Source organism: Canis lupus, chromosome 2, assembly GCF_011100685.1.
Source record: "Canis lupus familiaris isolate Mischka breed German Shepherd chromosome 2, alternate assembly UU_Cfam_GSD_1.0, whole genome shotgun sequence".
In the NCBI taxonomy this organism is placed as follows: Eukaryota; Metazoa; Chordata; class Mammalia; order Carnivora; family Canidae; genus Canis; species Canis lupus.
The window spans coordinates 16,379,812-16,397,052 of NC_049223.1; the positions used below are offsets into that span (position 1 = coordinate 16,379,812).

At 39.1% G+C, this 17,241-nt stretch overlaps 2 long non-coding RNA genes across 2 annotated transcripts in view; one reads left to right on the plus strand and one right to left on the minus strand.

Annotated features, from left to right (window-relative positions):
* The window catches only part of LOC119876057, a 47,934-nt gene that overhangs the window by 13,314 nt on the left and 17,379 nt on the right, over positions 1–17,241 (minus strand). The gene's annotated exons all lie outside the window — the stretch shown is intronic.
* On the plus strand, positions 6,939–17,154 carry LOC119876058. The gene is made up of 5 exons (XR_005355248.1): positions 6,939–7,865; positions 8,575–8,687; positions 12,236–12,430; positions 14,439–14,603; positions 17,043–17,154. It is a non-coding gene; the product is annotated as an uncharacterized LOC119876058 (long non-coding RNA).

The following is a 17,241-nucleotide window of genomic DNA, read 5'->3' on the forward strand; positions in this document are numbered from 1 at the left end:
TCAGGTCATGATCTCAGAGTCCTGGGATCGAGCCCCACATCAGGCTCCCTGCTCCACGGGGAGCCTGCTTCTCCCTCTTCCTATCCCTGCCACTCCCCCTGCTTGTTGCTCTTTCTGTCTCTCTCTTTCTCTCTCCATCAAATAAATAAATAAAATCTTAAAACAAATAAACAAAAAGAAAGAAAGCAAAGGAGAAGAAGGCAAATTCATTGTTAGAGTGAGAGCACAGGGCAGAGAAGTCTAAGGAGATTCCCACCACCCATCCCCTTCCATACCCCATCAAAGAATGTCTGTATCAAAACTCATGAGATATTCCCCCTCTTAAAACCCCTGAGACATAGCAGCATTATTCATAATAGCCAAAAAGTAGAACACAACCCAACGTTCATTAACTGATGATGCGAAATGTGGCCTATCCCCACAACAGAATAAAGAAACAACCTGAATAAGGAAAATGTGGTATATAAGTACCATGAAATATTATTCAGCTTTAAAAAAGAGAGAAATCCTGTAATATGTGACAAATGGGTGAAACTTAAGGACATTATGCTAAGTTCAATAAGCCAGTCACAGAAGGACAAATGTTGCATGATTCCACTTCTATGAAGAATCTAATACAATAGAACTCATAGAAACAAAGAATAGAATGGTGGGTGCCAGTGGGGAGGAGGAAATGGGGAGTCGCTAATCAATGTGTATAAATTTTCAATTGTAAAGGATGAATAAGTTCTAGATATCTGCTGCACAACCTCGTGTCTATAGGACAATACCATATCATACATTTAGAATTTTGTTAAGGATGTAGCTCTCATATTAAGGATTCTACCACAATTTTTAAAAAGTCGATGGATAGGGGCACCTGGGTGGCTTAGTCAGTTTAAGCATCTACCTCTTGATTTTGGCTCAGGTCATGATCTTGAGGTCGTGAGATCGAACCTTGGTAGGGGGCTCCATGCTGGGCATAGAGCCTACTTAAAGTTCTCTCTCTCCCTCTCCCTTCTGCCCCTTCTCTCTCTCTCTCTCTCTTCTCCCTCTCCTCTCTCTCCTTCTTCTTCTCCCTTTCTCTCTCTCTCTTCTCTCTCTCTCTTTCCCTCTCTCTCTCTTTTTCTCTCTCTCTTTTTCTCTCTCTCTTTTTCTCTCTCCTCTCTCTCTCAAATAAAGAAATAAATAGTACATGGATAAACCTTGAAAATATCATGCTAAGTGACAAGAGGTCACATACAGTATGATTCCACATATATGTAGTGTCCCAAACAGGCAAATCAATAGAAAGTAGATTGGCAATTCCCAGGAAAGTAGGGGGATGAGGGAGGAGGAAGACAATGAGGAAGGATTACTAATGGGTGGGGGGTTTCTTTGGGGGATAAGGAAAAGTGCTAAAATTAGTGCTGATGGTTGCACAGCTCTGTGAATATACTAAAAAACAACGAATTGTATGCCTAAAAATGAAGAATTTTATGGTATGTCAATTTTATATTTAAAAAAAAATCCTATTATTTAAAAAAAAAAAAAAAGGAGCCAGAGAAGAGTGTGAACAGCTTCTGGGGAGAGCTGGGGGAAGTGCAAGAAGTGGCTCTGCTGAAGTGCTATAGCCTGAGTCGAGAAGGATGTGAAGCTAAGGAAATTACTGAAGGGAGTAAGAAATGCCACTGTTTAGATGTAATTAATCTCATTACAGGGCTTTAAATTATAGAAGAAAGATCAGGACTCATTCACTAAAGATCAGAACCAGGCTTCTGAAAGTATTTGGAACACCAGCACTCGGTCCTCGAATTCTCAGGTTTCAGATAAGTGATAAGGGAATCGAGATGACTCACTTACATTCAGATGTGAGAGAACACTTTGGTAGGGCTGCCTTCAGCAACAAAATAACATATCAAGTATATATAAATTCACTACAGCAAAGAAAATAATGGAAAAGATCATAGAAAGAGAAAAGGTGAGCAATCATTGCTCATAGAAAGCATAACCCAAGGACTAGTAGAAAATCCTGTAAAAACAGAAAATGGAATGCTATAAGCAACATCAAAGACCATCATTAGATTTTAAAAATTAGATACTAGAATCATGAAAACAGTGACTTCAAAAATGACACTATCATTACAAAACAAGCAATAACACTAAAAGAGAATTCTGGTATAACACTAAATAAAAAAAGATATACAGGGTCACCTGGGTGGCTCAGTCTGTTAAGTATATGACTCTTGATTTTGGCTCAGGATATGATCTCAGGGTCCTGGAAGCGAGCCTAACACAGGGCTCTGTGCTCAGCATGGAGTCTGTTTGTCCCTTCCCTCTGCTCCTTCCCTCCGCTCAAGCTCTTTCTCTCACTCTCTCTCAAAAAAAAAAAAAAAAGATATAAAAATATATGTATGATTACAAATATTTAACAGAATTACAAGAAAATACCAGGTCTGATACAAGTCATTATTTTGAGGTGTTTGGTCAATGGATCTTTTTTCCTTCTTTTCACGTTTTTGCATTTTCCACGTTTTCTATAGTATGCATATGTTATTTTTATAATGTATATATTAAAAGATAATGGATTCTAAATACCATAGTTGTGGACATGCTTGTGTGGAGGTCAAGTTCTATGTGCATAGTAAGTAGCAGCAACAGACTTGTAGTCTAAATGGCAGGTTGGATGGACAACACGAAGGTTTATTATCCTTCCTCCCAAAAGCTCATTGAAATTTCCAAAGAGTAAAAGGAATAAATCCATTAAGTGCTAGAAATCAAGGATGAGTATCACCAGTAAAACAGGTATCAGGAAGAGTTTCTGTAGTATACAAAGCAAATGAGGTCCCCTTTATGAAGAAACCAGCACCAAGTGCTCATAAGTGAGTCCAAGCACTAACAGGAGAAAATTGCCAGAGAAGTGTGTTACCATCTTCCCAACGAGAACTCTCTCAGCCACCTTGGGTAGAGTCAGGATATCCATGGAGCCAAAGGGAATCATGCACTGAGAGGGAGGGATGCCTACTTAAAACTTTGCAAAAGTACTAGGCTAGAGTTCCACAGAAACTGTCACATTTTTAGCAGAATAAAGTCTGAAAAACTGTTCCCTAAATAAATCAGAGGGACTGTAACTGTGGGATCCTTGTGAAGCGAGAAGCTAAATATGATTATTAGAGAGAAAAAAAGGCAGTGGTTGAAAACACCACACTCTTAAGAAAGACAAATTTTCAAATTAAAAGATATCCCTGGAGCCAAAAAAGGCTAAGCAACGACAGCAAAAAGAGAGAGAGCAAGAGAGACAGCTAGACATGGTTTATTTTTCAGAGAATAGAAAAAGAGGAAAGGCTTCCCAAATCATTTTATGAGGTTAGCATATCTTTAATATCACAACCTGACAAGACAATAGAAGAATAAAGAAGAAATGCATCTCACCTTTGAACACAGGTGCAACATCAAATAAGCAATGTACAAAAAATAATAATACGGAATGACAATAAAGATTTATCCCACTACTAATAAGGTGCTTCAGCATTAGAAAAATCTAAGAATATAATCCAACACATTAAAAGAGAAAAAAGTTCCATTTGCTTCTATAATTGAAATGATTTTTGATAAAATTCAAGTGTACACAATCTTTAAAAACCTAGCAAACCAAGAATGGAAGGTAAAAAAAATAATCAATTGTCTCATCAGCCACCCTCATTTCTTCTCTTGTGAAAGAGCTGCCGCACTTACTTTTCTCTGATGGTTTTGAAATATATCCACAAATTTTTTGATACTTGTTTCTGTAAGAGACAGAACCTAATGGTGACTCACTTCTGATGAATAGAATAAAGTAGAAGTGACAGTGCATGACTTGGGGTACTAGGTCGCTAAAGGCAGTGCAGCTTACTACTCACTCCCTCGCAATGCTTGCCCTCCGGGAAGTTAGCTGCCAAGCATGAGCAGCCCAGATGTGGAGAGGCTCAGATGGCATAGACCTGACACCCCACCAACATCCAGCAAGGAGCCGACACCCCAGCCAAAGCCAACCAGGAACTGAGCTCCCCTCACCCCCAACAGCCATGTTACTGAGTCATTCTGAAAGCAGATACTCCAGTCATAGTCAAGCCTTCAGATTACTGCCACTCAGTCTGACAACTTATTTTTTATAAATTTCTTTTTTATTGGTGTTCAATTTGCCAACATATAGAATAACACCCCGTGCTCATCCCATCAAGTGCCCCCCCTCAGTGCCCGTCACCCAGTCACCCCCATCCCCCCCGCCCTCCTCCCCTTCCACCACCCCTAGTTCATTTCCCAGAGTTAGGAGTCTCTCATGTTCTGTCTCCCTCCCTGATATTTCCCACTAATTTTTTCTCCTTTCCCCATTTATTCCCTTTCACTATTTTTTATATTCCCCAAATGAATGAGACCATATAATGTTTGTCCTTCTCCGATTGACTTATTTCACCCAGCATAATACCCTCCAGTTCCATCCATGTGGAAGCAAATGGTGGGTATTTGTCGTTTCTAATGGCTGAGTAATATTCCATTGGATACATAAACCACATCTTCTTTATCCATTCATCTTTCGATGGACACCGAGGCTCCTTCCACAGTTTGGCTATTGTGGACATTGCTGCTAGAAACATCGGGGTGCAGGTGTCCCGGCGTTTCATTGCATCTGTATCTTTGGGGTAAATCCCCAACAGTGCAATTGCTGGGTCGTAGGGCAGGTCTATTTTTAACTCTTTGAGGAACCTCCACACAGTTTTCCAGAGTGGCTGCACCAGTTCCCATTCCCACCAACAGCGTAAGAGGGTTTCTTTTTCTCCGCATCCTCTCAAACCTTTGTGGTTTCCTGCCTTGTTAATTTTCCCCATTCTCACTGGTGTGAGGTGGGATCTCATTGTGGTTTTGATTTGTATTTCCCTGATGGCCAGTGATGCGGAGCATTTTCTCATGTGCTTGCTGACAACTTCTTTGTAACCTCATTAAAGACCTTCAACTGGCACCACCACCCTGCTAAGCCACTCCCAGATTCCAACTCTCACAAACTGTGTGATATAATAAATGTTTGTTCTTTAAAGCTGCTAAATTCAGGGGGTAATTTGTTTTCTAGCAATACAGAACTAAAGCAATCAATTTTACAAGAAGGGTAGGCTTCTTCCCAGCCCAGAGGGCAAGTCGTCACTGAAGCAAGATAATCATGGCAATCTCATTGTCTATGACTACATTTTGCATAGTGAGACATTAGCGTTAAATATGCTAGAGAGGGCTGCAAAGGTTTCCTTACTCTGAGAATGTCACACATATTACCATTTCTGCCTCAAAAAGTTGTTATCTGGGGGTGACCATGTGGCTCAGTCATTAAGTGGCTGCCTTGACCTCATGTCACGATCCTGGGGTCCTGGGATCGAACCCCACATCGGGCTCAGTGGAGGGCCTGCTGTTCCCTCTTCCTTTGCTGTTCTCCCTACTTGTACTCTCTGGTTCTCCTTCTGTGTCAAATAAATACATAAAATCTTAAAATAAATAAATAAATAAATAAATAAATAAATAAATAAATAAATATTGTCTGAATATGACACCTAGAACTGTGGCAGCAATTTCGAGATCATGAGAAAAGGCAGGAATTCCTACATATGTGTAGGAACACAGTGTGAACAATGAAGTGCAAAGATAAAGGAACCCAGGACCCTGATAGATTTGTGAGGTTATCAAGCCCTGGAGTTCCCTGAAACCCTGAAGTTCTTAAGGGGTGGGGCGGGGGGAGGGTAACAAATGTCTTTAATGCTTAAGCCCCACCTAATTAGGCTTTCTATCACTTGCAGCTGAGAACACCCCAACTGGAAAGAAAACTCTTGTATTTGTCAGTTGGCTTTGCCAAAACAAATACTATAAACTGGGTGACAAACAATGGAAATCCATTTCTCTGAGAAGTCTGAGATCAGGGTGTGAAGCATGTTGAGAATGTAATGAGAATCCTCCTCATAGTTTGCAGATGCCTGCCTTTTCACACTGTCCCCACACAGCAGAGAGAAGAGGAGGGGGATGAAAGAGGGATGGAGAGAGTTCATGCTCTTCCTTTTCTTATAAGGACACTCATCTCATCATGGGAACTTCACACTTATAACCACTTCTAAACCTAATTACCCCCCAAAGGCTCTACTTCCAAATACCATTACTTTGGAGGTTAGGAATATAAATGTCCTTTTTTTAAATGAATTCTATGATTGCATAAAAATTCAAAGGAATTTGGAAGAAAATTTATCTATTTTTTAAAAGATTTTATTTATTTATTTGTGAGAGACACACAGAGAGAGGCAGAGACACAGGCAGAGGGAGAAGCAGGCTCCCTTTGGGGAGCCTGATGTGGGACTCAATCCCAGGACCCTGGGATCATGACCTGAGCCAAAGACAGATGCTCAACCACTGAGCCACCCAGCCATCCCAAAATTTATCTATTTTTGATGCATTTATAAGCTAGTAAAATTCTTGGAAAATAATCAGATAGCATCTATGAATATTTTAAAAGCACAAAGGCTAATCAAATATATCATTTCTAGGAATCTTTCCTATAGAGAATTTTCTAAGTGAGTAAAAAAGTATTTCTACATAGTTGTTTTTCAACATTGTTTATAATATAAATTTAATTAGAAGTAACCTAAATGCCCAATCGATAAAGGGATGATTAAATAAATTCTAGTACATACAATTCTGTGTAATTGTTTAGAAGAATGAATTATATTACATAAACTCACATGGGAAGAGCATCAATGAAAACTAGAGGGAGAAAAGCTTGTTAAAGTCCATTTATATATGGAGGTATGTGTAATGTCTGGGAGAATATACACCAAAGTGTTAAACTGTTATCAGAGAGACTGAACATTTTTTATGTACCTCTAAATAACTTGAAATATTTCAACAAAAATGTTGTTTTTTTAAAAAGAAAACCTGATTGAAGTATAATTAATATAGTGTTATATTAGTTTCAGGTGCACAATATAATGATTCAGCAGTTTTATACATTTCTCATCACTCTTCATGATAAGTCTATATTCTTAATCCCCTTTATCTATTTCACCATTCCCCTCCCCAAAAAAACTCACCTCTGGCAACTACCAGTTTGTCCTCTGTATTTGTTAAAACAGAATAATTTTCCTGATTTTAAAAGAATTTTAAAATAAAAATAATGCAATGTATCTATCCAAAATTAATTACTCAAGTTAAGGATATGTACAGTGGTCTACATAAGACATAGCTATATCTAATTTCAGAGTTATGTATTAGTAATATTTTTGTCAGGTATCCCTGCTCAATGTAATTTTTAAAGGAAATCTACTGTAAAAACTGCACTGAAAATAAGATCCATACCCCCACTCTTTCCATAATTGCAGCCACTCTCCTTTTCCATTACCACCCCCACAACACAAATAATTGGATTAGCATCCCCAAAAAAAGGAGCTAAGGAGAATGTAGAAAAGGTAAAGATGGAAACGAAGTGGTCTCACCTATGATCATGGGAAAAGCGATCAATCAACCAATAATAAAGATAACTGTGCGAGTCTTAATTTTGACCAAAAATCCATGAATTTTTTTGATAGGAATTTGATTTGAAGTATTATTTTTCTCACAGTGGTTCCAGAACAGAGTTTGCCCTGGCTAAACAGCTGCTCTCTTTATCCCTCGGGCTATCAATGACAAAGAAGCCTGGACACAAGGGCTTGCTGAGAGCCTCCAAACCAAAATGACCTCCCCAGGACCCTGAATCTGCAAGAGCAACCTTTCTAAGTTTCACCTCCTGAAACTGAATGGCTTTGCATCATTCCCTGAAAGAGACCCCACATTTGTGGGATAACCATTCTTCTCTGATTCTAAACTGCTTCCAGAGCAAATGTGCCCCAACATGTCATATGAAGGAGGTGAGTACCCTTACCCAAGAGATGGTCAGTAAATTAAGAAGTGGGCAGGTTTTTGAGAGCTTTCAGAAATGAAGTTTTCTAAAGTGAGAAAATTGGCTCTAGATGGCTGGAGGTGGAGGACTTAACCTCCTTTCCTTGTTAGTTTTTCCTTTCCTTCTTTTTACCACGTTAGTATCCCCACAACACTCCTTGAGGAAGTAATGCTCATAAACAAGACATTCTTGTTATCAGCCTACCTGTGTGTAAGCAACCTGTGTAGTCACTATAGTTCCCTCTAGACAGACTGGGAGGTGCTTGAGCTGCTCTAGCCTTTCCTCTCCGCTCACCTAAAGGAGGTAAAGACTGAAGGAAGCCACAGCTCCCTTCATGGAGTGACTGACCACAGGGTTCTGTATGGCCCACCTTAGGGACAGTTTGTGCAAATCCCCAAGGAGCTTTCAAGTTTTTTCTAAATATAAAAAAGTTTGTTAACAGTGAGACACATAAAAAATAAATCAGGGGTGGGGGGTGGTTCACCCCTCCATGATGTGATTAATGTCTGAAGCTACTCAAATTATGGTCTAGTGAGGAAAACTTCAACAAAAAAATGTCTCTTGAATATTAAAAGATTCTATTTGTTTTGTAATCTGCATTTTTATTCCCCAAGGGCCTCTCATTCCTGGTCTAATTCTGCAAGATTCTATCTTTTTTTTTTTTTTTTTTTTTTTAGGCTGCACATTTTGACATTTTGATGTTAGTATCAGCCTTATTGATGAATAGTCCCAAGTTTGGAAGTATTTTGAAAGCTGCCCTTGTCTGCCGCAGTAGGGATGCGCAAACCTGGTACGTCAATCCTTTGATGGTGAAAATCTCTGACAGGGTTTGGACATTCACAGTTCTGCTTATATTATTCTGCCAAATTGCATCATCTGAATTCAGCAGTTTAGCTTTTTCCTTTCTATCTTTCTTCTTAGAAAACTTTTTTCTTTCTTTTAATCTCTTTATGCCCTTAGAGCAAATTTTAATAGTCACCTAACCAAAAGAGAAGATACTTAAAACTAATAAAAGAGGCAGAAAGACAGATAGTAGAAAATGGGTTTAATCAGAACTCTCTAAGGCAAAGTTTCTAAAACTTGATAAATCCATGGAGATCTTTAAAAAAAATTGAACTCTATTGTTAACTCAAAATGTTTTCTAACTTAATGACATGAGCGATGTATAAACATAAAATGAGGTACGAATTCTTTATGCTTATATTCCTTATGTGAATTTTATTAGTCAACTAATACTGATTGCATAAATGAAAGCACCAAAGATCTCTGTTGCTTGCACATTAAAATATTTTTTTTTTTTTAATTCACAGCTGGGTTTGGCTGATGTCAGGTAGACTAGGTAAAGACTAGCCCCAGCTTACAAGTAGAATCAGTTCTCCTCAAGTCTTCATTTTGAGATCAGAGGCTACACGGAGTATGGGGTTTTTGTTGTTGTTATTGTTTGGGTTTTTTGGCTCTTTGAGTTTTGTTTAGGTTTTTTTTAATGATGTATTACTGGACTAAAGAGGCAATGCCAAACCATGCACACATATTTAAAGCCTCATCATGTTTATTAACATTCCAGCCAGGTCCAGCTTCAATGGGGCAAGGAAATATCTTAGTTTACTCTAGTCGAGGTACTGCAAAGTCCCAAGGCAAAGAGCATGGATGAATAGATCTATAAGAGGAAGTATATGAAGAATTGAGAATGACAGCTGCTTAATCCACCACAGTCTCCTTCAAATAATAATTATTCACTTTGCTCCCTTTTGCAACATACTCCCCCCACCCCTGCCTCTCAAGACATTTTAATTAAAAAGTCTCATCCAGTCATAGCATGGGGTTCAAAGTTCAGGATCTGTGCTTTACCCTGGGGCCAGATGTGGCTCTTCCCAATCTAGATATTTACAAGCCAAAACAAAACCAAGGAATCTGTCACCCTCTGCCAACATACAATCATAAAACAGGGACAAGATTTAGCAGTAAACTCTCCTATCTGAAAAAAGGGAAGATTGGAAGGCATATGGGGTCAACTGGTCCACAGACACTCTGAAACGGATATATCAGCCAGTTTCTCCACTAGAGTAGGGAACAGTCCTTTATTCGGGCCCTGGCTCTGCTCCCTGGGACAAAGGGCCCAGTCCATTGTTCTCCACAGCCCTGCTCTGCCTCCAGTGTGATTTTTCTTTCCACCCTTTGGGGCCACATCTGAAATAGTATTGCCGAACATGAGCAGTTCTCTCACCCACTTGCTACCCGTAGAAAGTTGGGATCCCAGAGCTTTTTGATCCATCTCAAAGTCAACCTCTTCATCTAGCATGGCAGCACTTTTGCAAACATGGCTCTTGAAAACCTGTTGGATTTTTGATGCCGTTAATTACAGCCACTCCATGTGCCAAAATCCACACTGTAGTTTTTGTGAGGCCTGTCTCTCTCTAGACTTAATTACAAGTACTTTGAGTTCATAATCACTTTTCTCAAAAGTCATTTTGTCCAGGTGAAGGTATCTACTGCCAGACATTGCCTTAAGGTCGGTCTTAATGAGGTTGTGCCTGGATTTTGTCATTTCTGTGAGGCTATTTTTTAGTAGGTCTTTCAAATACAAGGTGTTTTTAAATTTTATCTCTTACTGAATGGAAAGGAGAAACAATTTTATTTATCAACCCTACAGCTTCTGGAATTTCTAGGTTCTCTACATCCCCTCTCAATTCTGCCTGCAAAGTGGCCAGTTTTTCTGAGCTCATCATTTTCTTGTTGTACCTTTTTGAATGCAGCAAATTACAGTCTGTTCACATTATCAAGATTCTGATTGAGAACCTTTCTGTCTGCCACAGGTTCATTAAGTACTTTTTTTTTTTGCCTTTGGGCCACTGAAAGCAATGGTTTTGCCAGTGTTTTGCTGCCACATAAACAGCTTGCCTCTTTTCCAGCTTCCTACAGCATTCTGCCTTCTCTAGTGAGGGGTGCTGCGAAGTCACAAGACATAAGCTTGGCTTGTAGAACAGAGAATGCTGGGATAGAGAGAGATGAAAAATTGGGAAGAATGATCCAATTTACCGCCCTGATATAAATCAACACATTTTGTAAATTTGTTTAAATACTCACAAAAACAACAAACCTCAAGGAAATAGCATTAACAATGTGATGACTTATTTTTTTTTTTTTTTGGTTTATATCAAATCACAGCTCAAATGTTAATACTGCTTTTAGGCGTGTTCTTTAGAATATTACTTTACCACCATATGCCGGGTGATGACTCAAATCTCAGCCCAATTCTGAATTTTAGCTCTTACAAAGTCATCATTTATTTCATACAGTATGAGATATTTTGGCCTTCACTTGGCTTACACATGTCATTCACAGATCAAGTCTGACTGCATGCCTTTCTCACTAGTCTACCTCAATTACAGTAGCATACAGTAGCATACAGTCATATGACTCTTTGGTTAGAATTATTTGATTATAAGATAATCTTCCTGATGATCTAGAACATGCCCCTGTGTTCCTGTCAGTGCCAGCCAATTGTTAGTAATGCATTGGCCCAGGAATGCCCGAGGCCGATCACCTGGGTCCATATTATTTATGCCAAGGTCCCATAGACATTTTCGCTGACCAGAGTCAATGGTGGTGGCTGTACCAGCCTTTGTGTTTTTACATTTGCAAGATGCACCTCAGTGCCAAAGATAAGGGAGCACTGGAGGTCCTGGAGGGTACACAGCACATCCAAGGGCCATATAGTGAGGTCATGGGTAGAGAGAGAGGGAAGGAGCGTGGATCTGGGGCTTTGACTTTATTGGCATCCAAGTGTGATTCCCTAGGGTTTCTTGGGTTCACTCTTTATTGGAGAATTTACAGCATCCCAAGCAGGAATTGGGGTGCAAGAAAGAAAAATTGGGTTGACTCAAGCAATCATCTATCTAGGTGACACAGGGCTTTCTGAAAAGAGACCTTCACAGGTGAGGGCAGCCTAACTCCTTAGCACAGTTGTTTAGCTAGTAGCTGTGTCATACAGCTGGCAGTATGTTTATTTGAGATGGACTTATTTGAAATGAATACCTCAGCAATCAAAAGCTTGATGTCAGGCACCTACATTACAATCAAAAAGGTTAATGTCAGGCACTCTCACTATATCGTGTTAAACATTTCATGCTATTTTTGGTATGAAAACACAAGCATTTTTCAATCTCAGCACTCACATATGAGTGAGAATATGGTCTATAGATCCCCAAGCCGAGAACACTGATCTGAAGGGTTATGGGGGGATTTTAAATAACATGACATTCTTTAAAGAGCTTAACCCAATACTGAGTAAGTGCTCAGTAATTTTCAGTTTCCTTCTCTTCCCTTTTCACTTTATAGATTAGACTTTCATAGTCCACAGTGAGCATTAATTTGTTCAGCGCTGCCTTCAGGTGGAACATCTGCATAAATCTAGCTTTGTGAATATTTTTAAACTGAGAGATTTTCCATCTGTTTTGGAGTTATAGCGGTCCACATTATCCTCACTTGAGCTCTTAATGATATATGTGTGATGGAAACAAGACGTCTTAACGTGTAAGTATTCACTGCCTCCCCAGTCCTGTCTGTGCAGATTCTACCCTTCCCCCACCACCTTAAGCAAGTCTTTCTTTGCCAGTCTAGTTCTTGGTGTTTTTGTAATGCAAAATTAGAAGACAGGGAGAGCAACTGGGCCAGAGCTGCAGTCAAGCAAAGGGAAAGGATATTTGCTTTCTGGGTCAGCCCTGGGTTCTTTCTTGTGGAGAATCCAGGTAATGAGCAAAGCAGAAATGAAACCATAAAAAGAAGCTCAATTCTAAATTGATCTAAATAAGAAAGAGCTTAAGGTGGGGGCAGGAGGAAGAAGACAGAAAAGCCATAAAAGGTGGGTGTCAGGGGAATTGGGGGATTTTAAGAAGACTGCAAAAAACACGGAGTACGAAAGAAGTGTGGAAGACAGATAATATTTTTTAAAGTATTGTTGTGGGTTATGGCACAGATCTCCCTAACAGTTCTTGAGAAATGCACATAAAATATTAAAATGTCTTTTAATTTCTGTTGGGCTACTGGAGTATATATTTCTTCAAATGGAATGCTATGCTAAAATTGATTCATCTGAGCCCTGTACACACATATACACACTTTATATTTGGATCATATACAATCCTTCCTAACTAAACAGCCATGATCCGGTTACATATTCTCTTTGAACTCAGCCTGGGGCTCTATCTGATCTTTTGCCCACCCCAACCTGGGCAACCATCTCCTTCCAGACTGTAAGAGAGAGAAATAATCTTCTATTATATTTGAACCAATGATTTATGGAAGTATCTGTTATTGCAGCTTAGCCTATACCACAATCAATACATTTAGAATATGTTGCTTTCAGTTTAAGGAATTATTAATTAATAAATAATGTAACTTTTATATACCACTTTCCATATTATGCAAATAATATGATGTTCAGTCCAAAAGTTCAGTCATCAGAGAAGTGCCATTCACTGGCATGAGAATTCATCTCTTCCTGTATAATTATGTTGTGATTGATTAAAATAAAGTTCAGATTTACAAAACTAGAATAGTGAGCCAGCTGATAGCTGTACATTCTTATAGCATTTATTCACTTATTTAGTAAAATTTTTGAATGGTTTCCAGGGTCCAGTCCAGCACAAAAAGAACTTGGAAGTTATCTCTCCTATCCACATAAAAAAAGCTGAATCAACAACAATTCTGGGATCCATTAGAGAACTGAGGTCATAGGGCAAACCCCTGCCTCAAAAATTATAGAGACAGATAGGTGAATCCCACTCAGGAAAAACCTTCTAGAGACCCATTAATGGCATAGGAAACCTAAATTGTAATTGACAAATTGCTGGAGGCTCTGTGCAAATTTGAGAATTAAAAACTCCAGAGTGGGATCCAGCCTTGGGAAGGTGGAATGAATTTTATCTCCAAAAGCCCTACCAGGTTCTCATAGAAAAGATCAGAGGAAACTCTCCACTGTGTCTGGCAAAGAACCATAGGAAATATAAGAAATATTGAATTCTTACTATGTAATGTACCAGGCAATGTATTTGTTGGAGTTACAGTGATGTTAAACAAAAGCTCTCTCTTTGTGGAGCTTTTTTTTTTTTTTTAAACATTTATTTGAGTGAGAGAATGAGCAAATGAGGGGAGGGGAGGGAATCTCAAGCAGATTCTGTGCTGAGTACAGAGCCTGATACAGGACTTGATCTCATGACCTGAGCTAAAACCAAGAGTCAGATGCTCAATTTATTGAACCACCCAGGTGCACCTCTCTTTGTGGGGCTTACGTGCTAGTGAAGAAATAGGACAATAAACAATAGAATTTCAATCAGTGATAAGTGGTATGAAGAAAATAAGGTAAAGCGAGGCCTAGAAAGTGATCAGGGAGGAAAGTACAGCTATTTCCGATAAGGTGGTCAGGGAAGATCTCCCTAAGAGGTGGCATCTGAGCTGAGGTGTGAATGGATTAGAAGCTTGCTTTGTAAATGCAGATAGATCCATATTCAGTCCATTAACATTCTTCCTTCTGACCTTCTAGACATTCATGGACACCATGGATCCCAGAGAGAAGCTGACAGAAACAGTCTGACCTCCAATGTATCAGTGAGGTCAACTGCTTGATCTCTGGTGCCTAAGATTATTGCAGGGAAATGTTTGATGAGGAAAAGAAAGTAATCAAATTCCTGGATGAGTTATGCAATAGGTCTGTTCCCCCCAAGACCTGTCAATCTTTCAAATAAACCCTTCTGAATTTTGTGATCTATTTGTTGAGATTGCTTTTCATGAGCTGATTAATTATAGTATATTATGATAATGTTCTTCATTAGGTAGAATGTTCTGTGATTGATTAATATAGCTCCCATTTATTTGATTAATATAACTTTATTTCTATTGCTAAAATATACTATTTTCAAGTGGTTAGATATAGTATCTGTAGTAATTTTTATTTCAGAAATTGGGACCCCTTGTGCCTATTTTAACATCATTTCTACCCCACTCCTATCCTCCATTTATCTATAAAGTAATACTCATTTATCACACAGTTTTTTATATTTTTAAAACCAGAGGAGGGGGTACTTGAAAAGCCGAGAGTAATGGTTTACAAACTGTGCACCCGGAAGTAGCGATGTAGATTTGCCTTGGGAGGCAAGTAGAAAGCAGAGAGAAAAGGAGAGGCAAAGAGGCTGGCATTGGAAGAATGAGAGGTGGAGACTGCAGGACTTCAGGCCCACATTTGTCAAGAGAGCCAGGCTATGCTGCAATGGCATACGATCTCAATGGTATCCTATCATGAATGTTTATTTCTCTCCCCACAAACACCAGCATAAGGCAAAAGACCTCTTCCATCTAGTAAGCGTAGGGTCCAGCTGTCATCATAGTGTGATGCTATTATGTATCAATACACAGACTCCACTGTCTGTAATGGGAAGAAAGGAATGGAGGATCCACAGGGGTTTTAGGGCCGGAAAGCCATCACATGGTCTCAAGCTAACTTTAAGGGAATCTGGAAGACCTAAGCAACCACCTGGAATACACAGAAAGCCCAAAATATTTCTGCCAACAAGCCCTACCGCCACTTTGAGGAGGGTAGCTATTTATTTATTTACTTATGTATAATGTTTCCAAGGGATATTTTACCTGAAGAATGCATTTTCTAGCTAAAAAAAAAAAAAAAATATATATATATATATATATATATATATATATATATATATATATATATAAAGGCACCGATCCAAAAATAAAGTGATTATTTCAAGGGGCGCCTGGGTGTCTCAGTCAGTTAAGTGTCTGGCTTTGGCTCAGGTCATGATCTCACACTGGGCTCCCCGCTTCTCCTTCTGCCTCTGCCCCTCCCCACTCCCACTTGTGCTTACTCTCTCCTTCTCAAATAAATAAAATCTGTAAATAACACGATTATTTCAAATCTAAGATTGCCTCATTCTGGTATGTTTCTGAGAATATCAAACTTTTATGGTTTGACCAAGATCAGGAAGACTGTTGATAGATTGATATACTGACTTGTCAGAATTGACAAAAAAGAACATCATCCCATGTAGATGTTGAGCTTCTATTCTAGAACAATAGTTCTAGGACAGGGTATAAAGTATTGGTGACCACCATTCATTCCACCCCTTTTCTAGTTGGCCTCCTCAGGTCATAGAGACTAGAAACTTAAGATCTACATTATCCAGACTGCCTTGCAGCTTGAATTCTGAATGTGATCTAGGCTTGACAAATCAGATGTACTCTGCGGGAGACTTGGCATTTGGAAGTACGATAGAGGCCTTGCCTCTGCAGTTTTGATATGTCTTCTGGTAGGCCTCCTCACAGAGACATTTGAGGTTTTCCATGCTGCCCTCAGCTGTTCCAGTGGAGTGGGGCAGAGGGAGAGAGGAAATCTAAGCAGGCTCCACGCTCAGGATGGAGCCACAGGCTGGGCTCAATCTCACAGCCCTGAGATCAGGACCTGAGACAAAATCAAGAGTCCCATGTACAACTGACTGAGCCACCCAGGCACCCCAATCTAAATGTTAGCTTGAATTACAAAATATAAAAATGTATTTGGTTTATGGTATTTGCAATACTGCATTTCCACATGTGAACTTTCTTTGTATAAAGTAATTTCATATATTCATGTTACGAAAAATTGGGACACCTGAGTAGCTCAGCAGTTGAACGTCTGCCTTGGGCTCAGGTCACGGTTCTGGGGTCCCGGGATCGAGTCCCCCTTTAGGCTCCCTGCAAGGAACCTGCTTCTCTCTCTGCCTATGTCTCTGCCTCTCTCTCTCTCTCTGTCATGAACAAATAAAATCATTTAAAAAAAAAAGAAAAAGAAAAAATAAGTAGAGAAAAATAATTTCATCAAAGGGGAGTAAAATAAGTCTAAATCTAGTTATAAAGTGTGAATTAAAAATTCATAACTAAAGCAATCAGCAATTACAGGATAAGTCACCATTGTATATAGTATTCATATTTATATCGCAGTCTAGTCACTATGCTACAGAAATAGCTTTCTTATTTTGTTTTTACAAATATTTCTCTATACCAATTATACCCTTAAAATAGTTTTTCCATCTCTATCTATGTCCACTGCTTTCTGTAAAGACTGTATCTAACTGGGTACTATTTGTCTTTCTAGGTTAAGAAGAAAAGTCTGAAGTAAGCTATAACTAAGTTCTTTGCAACCTTGCTCTTCAACGTGTGGTTAAAAAAAAAACAACACAAAGCAAATAAACAAAAAAAAGCAAAAATAGACCCATAAATACAGAATAAGCAAACTGGTGGATGCCAGAGGGCAAGGCAGTGGGGGGAGGGGCAAAATGGGTGAAGGGGAGTGG